This window comes from Puma concolor, chromosome B3 (assembly GCF_028749965.1).
Source record: "Puma concolor isolate L17-30 chromosome B3, mPumCon1.1.hap2, whole genome shotgun sequence".
Classification (NCBI taxonomy): domain Eukaryota; kingdom Metazoa; phylum Chordata; class Mammalia; order Carnivora; family Felidae; genus Puma; species Puma concolor.
In genome coordinates, this window is record NC_141672.1 from 37,696,966 (window position 1) to 37,710,545 (window position 13,580).

The 13,580-nt window shown below is 41.6% G+C and overlaps 1 protein-coding gene across 5 annotated transcripts in view; it reads right to left on the bottom strand.

The window, feature by feature from the left end:
- Positions 1-13,580, bottom strand: part of ZBTB1 (zinc finger and BTB domain containing 1) — a 28,930-nt gene that overhangs the window by 13,423 nt on the left and 1,927 nt on the right. Inside the window, exon 2 of one of the 5 annotated variants that reach the window (XM_086709549.1) lies at positions 11,428-11,691. The exons of the other annotated variants lie outside the window; for them this stretch is intronic. The gene's annotated coding sequence lies outside the window, so the exon portion shown is untranslated. The remainder of the gene's footprint in view (positions 1-11,427; positions 11,692-13,580) is intronic. 5 annotated transcript variants of the gene reach the window in all.

Here is a 13,580-nt window from a genome sequence, read left to right on the forward strand (position 1 = left end):
TGAAGAAGCTTTAACTTTATTGAACTCACAGCTTCTTAGACTTATTTATTTATTTTTATTTAAAAAAAATTTTTTTTTTCAACGTTTATTTATTTTTGGGACAGAGAGAGACAGAGCATGAATGGGGGAGGGGCAGAGAGAGAGGGAGACACAGAATCGGAAACAGGCTCCAGGCTCTGAGCCATCAGCCCAGAGCCTGATGCGGGGCTCAAACTCACAGACCGCGAGATCGTGCTGAAGTCCGACGCTTAACCAACTGCGCCACTCAGGCGCCCATTATTTTTTAATTTAAAGTCAAGCTAGTTAACATATGGCGTAGTACTGGTTTCAGGAGTAGAATTTAGTGATTCATTACTTACACTTAACACCCAGTGCTCATCCCAACAAGTGCCCTCCTTAATGCTCATTGCCCATTTAGCCCATCCCCCTACCCACCACGCCTCCACCAACCTTCAGTTTGTTCTCTATTTTTTTATTTAAATCCAAGTTAGTTACATATAGTGTAACAATGATTTCAGGAAGAGAATTTAGTGATTCATCACCTACATATAACGCCCAGTGCTCATCCCAACAAGTGCCCTCCTCAATGCCCATCACCCATATTCCACACCCCCATCAACCCTCAGTTTGTTCTGTGTATTTAAGGGTCTTTTATGGCTTGTCTCCCTCTATGTTTTTATCTTATTTTTGCTTCCCTGTGTTCCCTATGTTCCCCATGTTCATCTATTGTGTTTCTTAAATTCCACATATGAATGAAATCATGTAATTCTCTTCTCTAACTTATTCCACTTAGCGTAATACAGTCTAATTCCATCCGCATTGTTGCAAATGACAAGATTTCATTCTTTTGAATTGCCAAGTTATATTCCATTGTGTGTGTGTGTGTGTGTATACACACCCTATATATATACATTTATTATATATTTATTATATATATATGCCACATCTTCTTTATCCATTCATCAGTCCATGGACATTTGGGCTCTTTCCATACTTTGGCTATTGTCAATAGTTTTGCTCTAAACATTGGGGTGCATGTGCCCCTTCGAATCAGCACTCCTGTATCCTTTGGATAAATACCTAGTGGTGCAATTGCTGGGTCATAGGGTAGTTCTATTTTTAATTTTTTTGAGGAAAGTCCATACTGTTTTCCAGAGTGGCAGCACCATAGGATGAGATTTCTAGGTCTATAGTCATTTTGTAGGATTCATAGAGAACTTTAATGAATAATAAAGAGAAAGGGGCAGAAGGATAGATGTTATCTCAAAACAAATCTCCTAATAAGAGTTGTTAAAAAATGAAACAAACTCTTCCGGATGATAACGAATGCCCTGCACAGAAGAGGGATGAAATGTCGATAAGGACGGGATGGGAGGATACAAGGAAAAGAACACATGCTCTGCGTCAGAGAGAGCTGAGTTCCAATCTAGCTTCGCCGCCTTTGGTAACTTATTTACCCTCACTGGTCCCAAATTTCCCGAACTTTCAAAGTGGGGATAATACGTCAAATAACATATCACATACAAGGATTCATAGAAACAATGTGTAAAGTTCTTGACGGGTGATAACTAACGGAAGTAACACGGCAGTGGTGGTGGTGGTCATGCATATTCTAAGCAGCAGGAGCTAAGTTTGACTAGTCAGCTAACCTTAAGGTTTCCTTCCAAACAGTAGTCTAGTAGGAGGAACACCAGCAGTTAATCTGTGAAGACATGCAGGTTTTTCATATCCTGTGCTTAATATAATGACATAAAGACATTAGGGGCGCCTGGGTGGCTCGGTCGGTTAAGCGTCCGACTTCGGCTCAGGTCATGATCTCACGGTCCGTGAGTTCAAGCCCCGCGTCGGGCTCTGTGCTGACAGCTCGGAGCCTGGAGCCTGTTTCAGATTCTGTGTCTCCCTCTCTCTCTGCCCCTCCCCTGTTCATGCTCTGTCTCTCTCTGTCTCAAAAATAAATAAACGTTAAAAAAATAAATAAATCAAATAAAAAATAAAAAGGTTTCCTTCCAAACAGTAGTCTAGTAGGAGGAACGCCAGCAGTTAATCTGAGAAGATGTGCAGGTTTTTCATATCCTGTGCTTAATACAATGACATAAAGACATTAGGGGCACCTGGGTGGCTCTGTCGGTTAAGCGTCCAACTCTTGATTTCGGCCCAGGTCAGGATCTGATGGTTCGTGGGGATGAGCTCGGCGTTGGGCTCTGCCCTGAGAGCAAGGAGCCTACTTAGGATTCTCTCTCTGCACCCCCTGCCCCCCCGCCGCCCCTTCCCTGCTTGTGCTCTCTTTTTCTCTAAATAAATAAATAAATAAACTTAAAAAAAAAAAAAACTGAAAAGTTCCAAGACCTAATCTAAATGGAAAGCAGGGTTTTTTTTTTTAATTTTTTTAAATGTTTATTTATTTTTGAGAGAGAGAGACAGACCATGAGCAGGTGAGGGTCAGAGAGGGAGACATGGAATCCGAAGCAGGCTCCAGGCTCTGAGCTGGCAGCACAGAGCCCGACGTGGGGCTCGATCCCAAGAACAGTGAGATCATGACCTGAGCCAAAGTCGGACGCTCAACTGACTGAGCCACCCAGGCGCCCCTAAATGGAAAGCAGTTTTATGGCCAGCAACCAAAACTGTTGCAAGTACATCCAAGACCAATATGATAGGCACCTCTCTAGAGAAAATCAGATTCAGTGAAGTTAGTAAAAATGCATCCATGTTAATATAAACACTACACTAGAACAAGAGCACCAACAGCATTTGAACGCACATTTGTCAATGCAACGAATATTCCTTGAGTGCTCTGGGGCACCAGGCACTATATAAAGTACTGAGAATCGGCAATAGCACAGGTATTCTGCAATCTCAGGGATACATTGTTGAGAATTTTGGCTTTTTCTACACTAGTGACTTCAACACGTATTCAGTAAAGTACCTTCTCTATGGAAGAGAGCATCATGCTCTTGTGGAAAGAACACAGGACTCTGGGTCAGAAAGGCATGGGTATGAACCCCACTGTCTTCACAGGTCTCTGCATTCCTACCTTCCCCTCAGAGAGCTCAAGGCCAAACAAAATTCATGCTAAGACTACAGTTTCTAGGCTGACCTAGATTTGTAGTTTCATCAATATTATTATGCAAATATCCACATTCTGAGTAAAACTAACTTTAAAAAGTAGAGTAACTTTAAAAAAAATTTTTAAGTTTATTTATTTATTTTGAGAGAGACAGAGACAGAGACAGCATGAGTGGGGGGAGGGGTAGAGAGAGAGGGAGAGAGAGAGAGAGAGAGAGAGAATCCCGAGCAGGCTCTGCCCTGTCAGCACAGAGCCTGATGGAGGGCTCGAACCCACGAACCATGAGATCATGACCTGAGCCGAAACGAAGAGTCGGATGCTTAACCAACTGAGCCACCCAGGCACCCCAAAAGTAGAGTAACTTTTTTTTTTTAATTTTTTTTTTACATTTATTTATTTTTGAGAAAGAGTGAGACAAAGCGTGAGCGGGGGAGGGGCAGAGACAGAAGGAGACCCAGAATCCGAAGCAGGCTCCAGGCTCTGAGCAGTCAGCACAGAGCCCAACGGGGGGCTCGAACCCACGAACTGTGAGATCATGACCTGAGCCAAAGTCGAACGCTCAACCAACTGAGCTACCCAGGCGCCCCAGTAGAGTAACTTTTAATAACAATCCTTCACATATTAGTACCAATAATTTTGTTCTTATTACACCTCACTTATTACACAGAAAAACTTTGAGAAGGCTTAATAACACCAACAAAACAACCCCAAAAAACAAAAAAAGAAGAGAGGTGGGGCATGGAATCTGGGGTGAAGGATCTAAATTCTTGTGAGACTTTTAGCTTGTGATCTATCTCTTGAGAATACTTTTTTGCATTAAAAATTTTAAACCTCATTGACTTATTCTTTTAATCTTTTCTTATGTTTATTCATTTTTGAGAGAGAGGGAGAGAGAGCGGGGGAGGGACAAAGAGAGAGGGAGACAGAGGACCTGAAGCAGGCTCCATGCTGACAGCAGAGAGCCTCATGTGGGGCTTGAACTCACAAACCGCAAATCATGACCTGAGCCAAAGCTGGATGCTTAACCAACTGAGCCACCCAAGTGCCCTGATTTTTTTTTTTTTTTTTTAGAGAGAGAGAGAAAGTGAGCAGGGGAGAGGGGCAGAGAGAGAGAGAGAGAGAGAGAGAGAGAGAGAGAGAATCTCAAGCAGGCTCCATGCTCAGCATGGAGCCCAACACGAGACTCAATCCCATGACCCTGGGATCATGACCTGAGCCAAAACCAAGAGTCAGACCCTCAATTGAATGAGCCACCCAGGCGCCCCCTTTTTGAAAATATTTTTTTACATTCATTTACAGTAAATGTAATTAATTAAAAACAATTTTATTCAAATTCCAAAATAAGTTTTCTCCTTTCAGTTTTTTTGATATTAATAATGCTACTAAAACTTAGTTAACTTTACATTATAGTAAAGCTTGCAAACGTTTTAAATAAAAGGATTGCTTATATCTTAGCTGTTCTTATTTTTATTTATTTTATTTTTGTAAGTTTTAATTTTAATTCCAGTATAGTTAGCCTACAGTGTAATATTAGTTTCAGGTGTACAATGTAGTGACTCAATATTCCATACATCACCCAGTGCTCATCACAAGTGCACTCCTTAATCCCCATCACCTATCACTCATCCCCCCCATCCACCTCCCTTCTGGTAACGTTTGTTCTCTATAATTGACAGTCTGTTTCTTGGTTTGTGTGTGTCTTTCCCCCCCTGCCCTTTTCCCACTTGTTTTGTTTCTTAAATGCCACATATAAGTAAAATCATATGGTATTTGTCTTTCTCTGACTTATTTTGCTTAGCATTATACTCTCTAGCTCCATCCACATCATTGCAAATGGCAAGATTTCATTCTTTATGGCTGAATACTATTCCTTTGTGTATATATACCACATCGCCTTCATCCTTTCATCAATCAATGGATACTTGGGCTGCCCCCATATCTTGGCTATTGTCAATAATGCTACTATAAACTTGGGGGTTCATTAATCATTTTGAATTAGTGTTTTTATTTTGTGTGTGTAAATATCCAGTGATGTGATTACTGGATTATAGGGTAGTTCAGTTTTTAACATTTTGAGGAACCTCCATCTGTTTTCCACAGTGGCTGCACCAATTTGCATTCCCATCAACAGTGCAAGAGCGTTTAGCTCTTCTTGTCTTTATAACTGAATCTGTGATTGCTTATATTATATACTAGCTATATCACTAGTGAAACAAATTTATTACAGCTAGAAGTCAAGGGCTGGGACTGAGAGCACAACTTCAAGTGTGATCCAAAGTCAAGAGTTCTAAGGCCAGATGGATATCTGTGTGCATGCAGTTCTCCAGGAAAAGAAAGAAGTTAGGTGATGCGACACATTTTACGCTGGATTTTAAAATTTTTAGTTTGAAAGTTTCATCTCAAATTCAAAAACAGCCGCCAAGCACAGTAAGCATATGAATTTAGATATTCACAGATTTTTAGAGTTTAGAGACTTCTAATCTGATCCAACATTCTTATTTCACAGAACAGCAAAGATCTGACTGTTAAACAGTGTATCAAGGGGACAGTTAACCGTGGTAAAGTAGGTACTAGGATTAGGATTACAGAACAAGGACATACAACCACTCAAAGGGGTATGAACCCCTTGTAAAGGGCACTGAGTGCCCTTCTGCAAAGAACACTCAGCAAGGACTGGGCATGAGTCCCTCATACAGGATTTACTGGCCAGGCACTCTTGCACAAGTGACTACCCACATCTGAACTCCATCTGTAATGCTCTTTTATCTGTATACGTGCATCTGGTCTTACCCAGTAGACGTGTCCCCTAAATTATACTGTGCAAGCTATTTCAGTAAATTTCTCACTGACATAGGAAGGTATCAGAAATACTTTTCCTTCATCACTAAATCTCTTAAACTGGGAAAAAAGTTTTGCCGAAAGTTTCTTTTGCTTCCGCCTTAGTCATGTGATAACTGAAGAACCTATAAATAAGCATATAAACTGAATGAAGGGGCACCTGGGTGGCTCAGTCAGTTAAGAGTCCAACTCTTGGTTTCGGCTCAGGTCACGATCTCAATCTTGTGAGACTGAGTCCCACATTGAGCTCCGCACTGGGCATGGAGACTGCGTAAGATTCTCTCTCTCCCTCTGCCTCTCCCTCACTCTTGCTTGCTCCTGCTCTCTCTCCGCCTCCCCCAAAAATTAACTAATTAAAAAAATAAAGTGATTGAAAAAGTCACTTACAGTAATTTTGGAGTGACTCCTTCTGTAAAGCAAATCATCTTTTTGTAATGTGTGCCATAGGCCACGGAGGCCTCCCCAGGGACAGCGTCCATTGCCTCAGCGAGAATCTGCAGCAGAGTCTAGCATCAGACTCTCGTTTCAGTGCCCCCATCTCTCAACTACTAACAATTACCTCTGGATCTCAAAGGTCATTTAGGTATATACATTCATTTCCTCATACCTATTTCCGTGTCTTCTATGATTGGATATATGTATAGGGATTTACTTTGAGGGTTATAGACTATCCTTTTAAAAATCCTGAAATGAAATGAAAGGGCTCTCTCATGTTAATAAAGCAGAGTATCAAGAGTGTATTGAACATCTACGATATTCCTAACATTGCATAAAGCATCGAAGTAGAGGGTGAAAAGGAGGGTCAACCTAGAACTAATTACAAATGAGGGGTTAAATTTTAAACCAAGAAACAATTTGAGAATAATTACTAAATCAAACTGAATAAAGTTCAGCAAGAGCTGGAGGGGGGAATAAAAGCATGATTGTACTACAAGAGCGGGCGTTAGGAAAGGTGGAAGCTTTGAGTGAGGACCTGATGAGTGAGTAGAACAGAGAAAAATAGAGAATAAGATTAGAGGCATTGCAGGCATCTGCACAAGGGTGGATGTAAATAATTGGAGAGGGATACAGAGCAGCACACACGAAAGCATGAAGATGTAATGGGATGGAAGACAGGTACACTTCACCAAACTGGTAAATGGAGGTTTTGAAGGTAGAGTGAATGACAAGTGTAACACAACAACGATAGGAATAGCCAACACTTGCTAAGCGCTCCTATCGATGGTCAGGCTCTAGTCTAAGAGAGTGTGTGTGTGTGTGTGTGTGTGTGTGTGTGTGTGTGTGTGTGTGTGTGTGTGTGTGTGTGTATGTGCGCGCGCAACGTTATATAACTTCTGTAAGGCCACAGAGGACCTGGTGAGATGAGAACACAGGCAATGTGACTCTTGGCCTCGATGATTTTGCCACCTGTAAAAAATAAGGTCACCCTGGTGAAATCCTTTCTTGGAATACCATTTTCCAGGGTATAGAGTCCAATCTCTAAATTTAAACTTAATGAAGTTCTTTAGGTTTTCTTGAAATTTCCAGGCAGAACCAGTTTTGTAGATGCTCGCAAAAGTAAAAAGTTTCACTTCAAGGCACTTACATGACAGACACGATCAAGTTTAGACAATTTTATTCACTTTTTAGAACAGGCATTCTGGCTGGCTATTAGACTGTAAATTCAGTACTTAGCACAGGAAGTTCTGAAATTATAATTGGGTTATGTTCCAAAACTTTATTTTTAAGTTAGTTCTTTGGAACTTGAAACACATATTCCCATAGAAACAATGCTATAAATGGTGAGTCAGTTCTATGCTCACACCCTAAAGTCTTTTAAAACCCTAATGGCGCTTTACATTAGTCCCAACAGTGCCAGAGCATGCCTTTTATCATTTACACTAACAGAGGTATCATACAGCAATGCATACTACACTGAACCCGAAAGGCTAAGGATGAGACTTCAAGGCTCTCATGCTCCCTGTGCCCAGCACACACGTCCCCCACATAGTTGGTACTTAATGCATGCTTGGCAAATGAAAGTATTAAGTAAGAGCCCAGGAAGCAGGCACCAATAGGTTTGGATACGAACTCTACCACTTATTTAGCTATGAGGAAACATCTTTACCTCTCTAAACCTGCTTTTCTCATCTATAGAACAGGGATACTCATACTCCTTACGGGATTCTCATACAAATTAGAGACCAGGGGCGCCTGCATGGCTTCAGTCGATCAAGTGAAGTGACCGACTTCGGCTCATGTCATGATCTGATGGTCCGTGAGTTCGAGCCCCACACTGGGCTCTGTGCTGACAGCTCGGGGGCTGGGGCCTGCTTCAGATTCTGTGTCTCCCTCTCTCTCTCTGCCCTTCCCCCACTCATGCTCTGCCTCTCTCAAAAATAAACTTTAAAAAAAATTGTTTTAAATAAATCAGAGATGACAATTTCTTCTTGTCTTTTCAGTCGAGCACAATACTATTTTTCTTAAATATTAATGTCATCATTGTGAACATACTTCATAGAATTTTACAAAGCGACCAAGTTCAACCTGATGCTTTACACATGAGAAAGCAAAGTGAGGCCCTAAGAGGTTAAGAGACATACTCAAGATCACCTCCAGTTGTAGTGGCTGACAGCAAAGGTCCCCATCTCCTCAATCCTGGTCCAGGGCTCTTCCTCCTGTTCTGCAACCCCGAGTGCAACACCAACTACCTCTCTGCCCTATGCTCTGCATCAGTTGTGTTTTGCTAAAACACAGCTGTTCAAACTGGCAAGGGTTGTTTGCACCTACACAAAATGGCCTCAAACTGTTGTGCTTTTGGAGGTTGTGGTTTGCTGGCTGGTTAGTATTCTGTCTTGCTTGTCAAGCCAACAGCTATCACTTCTAAAACGGGTGCTGATCTCCTGCTGCCCACCATTGCAACCCGTTAGGGGTTAAGAAATTAGACAAAACTCACTGAAACTGAATCTACATAATTTAATTTTCTGAGAGGACCTAAGGGAAATGTTCTGTAAGATAAGGGTTTAGTTCCTGCACTTTGTTTCATCTATTTTATTTTTTAATGTTTTTGTTTATTTTTGAGAGAAATAGAGTGCAAGTGGGTGAGGGGCAGAGAGAGGGAGACACAGAATCCGAAGCAGGCTCCAGGCTCTGAGCTGTCAGCACAGAGCCCGATGTGGGGTTTGAACTCATGAACCGTGAGATCATGACCTGATGTTTCATCTATTTTGATCGCTCATAGGCAACAAATTGCCATTACTCTTGATTCTGGCCAGGGCACTGGATAGTGAGGTAGCCAACCAACTAACTTCTGAGTAAGTGAGTTGTTCCTAGGTCTAGGAAATAAATTTGTCCACACAGAAAGCAAAGGGAACATAGTGGCTTCTGGAATACTTCTCTCTCCCTCCAGAAGTAGAAGAGGAAAAGTATTTACTCTAGGCCATCTCTACATTTTGATCTGTTCATCTTAAAGAGGCAACATGGCATCTTCCGACCACTAGAGGGCACTGTGTGAACAGCAGGCTTCTCAGCAAAAGGCAGCTTTTACCAGGAAGTCACTTTTTTTGCACGTGGCATTGGTATTCTTGGTAATTTTAGGGTTCATTTTTTAGAACTTATATCTGTACCTCTGTGACTTTGGGGACCCACCTAAATCTGCCCCTCCCCCTTGTATTCTCTGTCTCAGCAGGCACTGCCATGCACCAATCACCCAGGCTACTTGCCAGTCACCTGGGACTTCTCCCACCCTTAACAGTCAACTGTCGAGTCTCACCAATTTTCTGTTTCTCAAATCTACTCCTCTATTCCATCCCTACCTTCCCTGCCCTCCTGAGGTCTCTATCATCACTCCTGAGTTATTACAACAAACGATTCATAAAGAACACAAATCGTGCCATCTATGCCTCCCTCCACATATCCTCAGGCTAAAAAGTAAAAACTCCTTAGCAAAGCATACTGAGCCGTCCATGCCCACCCATCTAGTCTTATGTTTGGATACCTCTTGCTTCAAACTCCATTCTCAAGCAGCACAAAACTGCTTGTCCCCCCACTCCTCTTGAATGTATTTCTTACCTCCATTTTTACTCATGCTGATTGATTGGTTCTTCTGCCTGAACCTCCCACATATCTAACAGTGTATCACCTCCTCCAGAAAGCCTTCTGTAACACCTCCCTCTCCCACTATTTTAGGTTTTGATATTACTCTGTATCATCTCCTTATTTTGCACTTATTACGCTATGTTTTAATCATCAGAACAGCAACGTAAAGTAGGTGTTAAAAAGCACAGACTAACCAGATCGCCTGGGTCCAAATTCCGGCTCTGCCACTTATTAGGTGTGTGACCTTGAACATGTCCGTAAGTAATCTGTACCTCAATTCTCTCATCTGAGAAGGGATGATAATCCTTCCTAGTGTTTAGAGTTATCACAAGGCAGTGGCTGTCACAGAGTAAATGCTAAATAAGAACTGGCTACCGCAGTTATCTGTGCGTCTGTCGGAAGGTCTCCCCACTAGATTAGGAGGAGCAACCTGAAGACAAGGCCGTTAGCTTGTTTCTGTGCAACATAGTAAGTATTCACTAAGTGCTGCTGAATGAGCAGCAAGAGAGGCAGTTCTAGAACAATGGGAAGTACTGGCCAGGCTCCCCCCCCCCCACCCCGCAGATCCACTCAACTTTTCAAACTGTATTGTCTCCAATTTCTCCACTTATAACCCCATTTTTCTTGTTTAAGTCCAACCAAAACCCTGAAAAGTTCACTCTTCTCTAATTAAAAGTCCATGAAATGAAACCAATAAAAAAAGTATCATAAAAACTATGTTCATTCTAAGAAGCTTAACTCCCTTTTTAAGCATTAAATCTATTTAAGCTTTAAGATTCCCCTTCATCCCAAAGGACCTACCACAGCAAAGGCCTTCGTGCTTTCATATATGTGATTCCCTTTGCTTAGAACCTTTTTGATGTCCAGTCATTCTTTTGGGAATTCTTTTCCTGATCCTAGGGTAATGCAAAATGCAGATGCCCTCTGTTCTAAAACAGCCCCTATCTACAACTATAGGATGCTGTGTCCACCACACTCTCTTGGCAGAGATTACAATTATAATTATATAATTTTGTTTTGCTGTAAGCTCGAGATCAAGGCATTGTCTTCGTCATCACTGTATCCCGAGCCCTAAGGATTGCCTGGCATTTAGTTAATATTCGATCAGTCTTGATTGAATATGTTGAAGAAGGTAAATTTTATTTTGCCTATCAATTTGTGGTTGTTGTTGTTAGTAATTTCTTCAATGTTGTTGTTGTTAGTGATTTCTACAATCATGGGGCTTAAACTCATGACCTGGAGATCAAGAGTCACATGCTCCATGAACTGAACCAGCCAGGTGTTCAATTTTTTGTATTATTTCAATCATGGCAGCTTTTATATAGTGGTCAAAAATCTACAAAGCAATTTCCCATACATCATACAACTGATTCTCACAACAATCCTGAGATAGGTATTGTTATTATCCTCATTTTCTGAATGTAAATGGTTGATATTCAGGTGCTCACCTTGTAAGTAGGATGTGGGACTCAAACTCTGAAGTCTTGCTTCAGGGCCCTAAGTTTCAGCTTTTATAAACCAGACAACACACTCGGGGCGCCTGGGTGGCTCTGTTGGTTGAGCAACCGACTTCAGCTCCGTTCATGATCTTGCAGTTTGTGAGTTTGAGCCCCGCGTCGGGCTCTGTGCTGACAGCTCAGGGCCTGGAGCCTACTTCAGATTCTATGTCTCCCCCTCTCTCTACCCTTCCCCTGCTCACATTCTGTGTCTGTCTCTCAATAATAAATAAACGTTAAAAAAAATTTTTTTTAAATAAATAAACCAGACAACACTCTCTCCATGGCAATGACTATTAACTGAAGTGCCCCTTTGGAACATGCTAAGCCTCCCAGTCACCCACTCTCACATAGCCCCACGTTGCAGGCAGAACGCCCTGCCCCTTCCGCATCTCCTCTTCCATCTGCTGACTCCCACCGTCCATCAGAGCAAGCCCCCCCCCCCCCAATACTAAAGACATACAGTGGGGATGGAGCTCTTTAGTTAGCTCTAAAAAGGATTATGTGTATCTCACATAGACAACAAATGCAAAATCTGGTTGGGGCTTTAATGCTTCAATTTCCCAATTTTATTTGGAAAACGATTTTTTAATGTGTATTTATTTATTTTGAGAGCGCAAGTGTGCACACATGAGTGGGAGTCGGGGAGGGGCAGAGAGAGCGGGAGGGAGAGAATCCCACGTTGGCTTGTGCTGTTAGCACAGAGCCTGAGGCAAGGCTCAATCTCATGAACTGTGAAATCATGACCTGAGCCAAAATCAAGAATCTGATGCTTAACCAACTGAGCCACCCAGGTGCCCCTGCAAATGATTTTACACTCAAAGTGGTGTAAAAAGACCAGTGTCTCCAACACTATCAAATAACCAATGGTGTGATTAAACTTCTATGTACTACTTTGGGGCTTTGTTTTCAGAGCATCATCAGCTACTTCACATGCATTCTTCTTGAATATGCCAGGCTAAGTCATAAATGACTCTGGGCTTTGACTAAGAGCTCCTGTAGTTACCATACAAGCCACAAACAGAAGTTAGAATCTATATTAAATATGTACCATCTCCTTCCATGCCACATCTAAAAACTGTAGTCATGAATCTCCTTCTTTGTTCTAATTCTCTTTCCTTGATGTTTGGCATGCTGCCTCTAGGTACTATTCAAGAGGAACCCCTCTCGCCATATCAGCACAGGAACATCTTGGCAGTGGTCTTCATGGCAAATTCAGCCACTCCTTCCCAACTACAAAGTTATGAAACTCTCTACAAATTTGAGGCTTTTGGTTTTATTTTTTTAATGAGTTTGGCCAGTAGAAATCAACCCATCAGAAGCTGGACATCAACATCAGCATGAAAAAAGTGTGAGAACTAGCTTACCACAGTACAGTAAGTACTTCGTAAGGACAAACCTAAAATAGCAGCCCTGTTATATTTAAACTCTCACGTCTGTTACTTGATCATAGAATTTTAAACCAGTCCAAAGCGAAACATTCCCTTTTTCTCCACCTAGCCAATTCTCACCAACCTGAGTAGTGAACAGAGAACATAAGGCCATGAATCATCACAGGCCATCCTTAGGCAGGGTTCTGAAGCACACACAACAGCACAGTTACGATCAAATGTTGCCTTCTCTTGTTTTAAACAAGGAATTGACTGTTAACAGTGATTATCTCTGGGGAGTGGGAATCAAAATGATTTTTGTTTTTGTATTTTATGTACTTTAGTATTGGCTGAATTTTTACAAACAGCATGGATTTTATAATAAGTATTTCCAGAGAAAAAAATAGGCACTAATCACTTTTAATTTGGTTCACATGAAAGTACATAAGAATAACAATGCCAATATTTCAGGGCAAAATACATTAGCACAGGAGAAAACATCCTATACAGACCAAAGAGCCCTCTCAAACAGATGTTTTTCAAACATACCTCAGTTGTTTTAGAAGACAACAGATTACAGCTTAAAAATAAAAATGTATGGACACTTTTCTACATTTGTATCTCACAGGGTTTCCTCCCCCTTGGCCTAGAAGGTTAATAGGAAAGTCTTAGCACTTTCCTGGCTGGAGGAGGAGAGGCCTGAAAGCAGGCACTTCTTTTCTCTTGCACATTAGG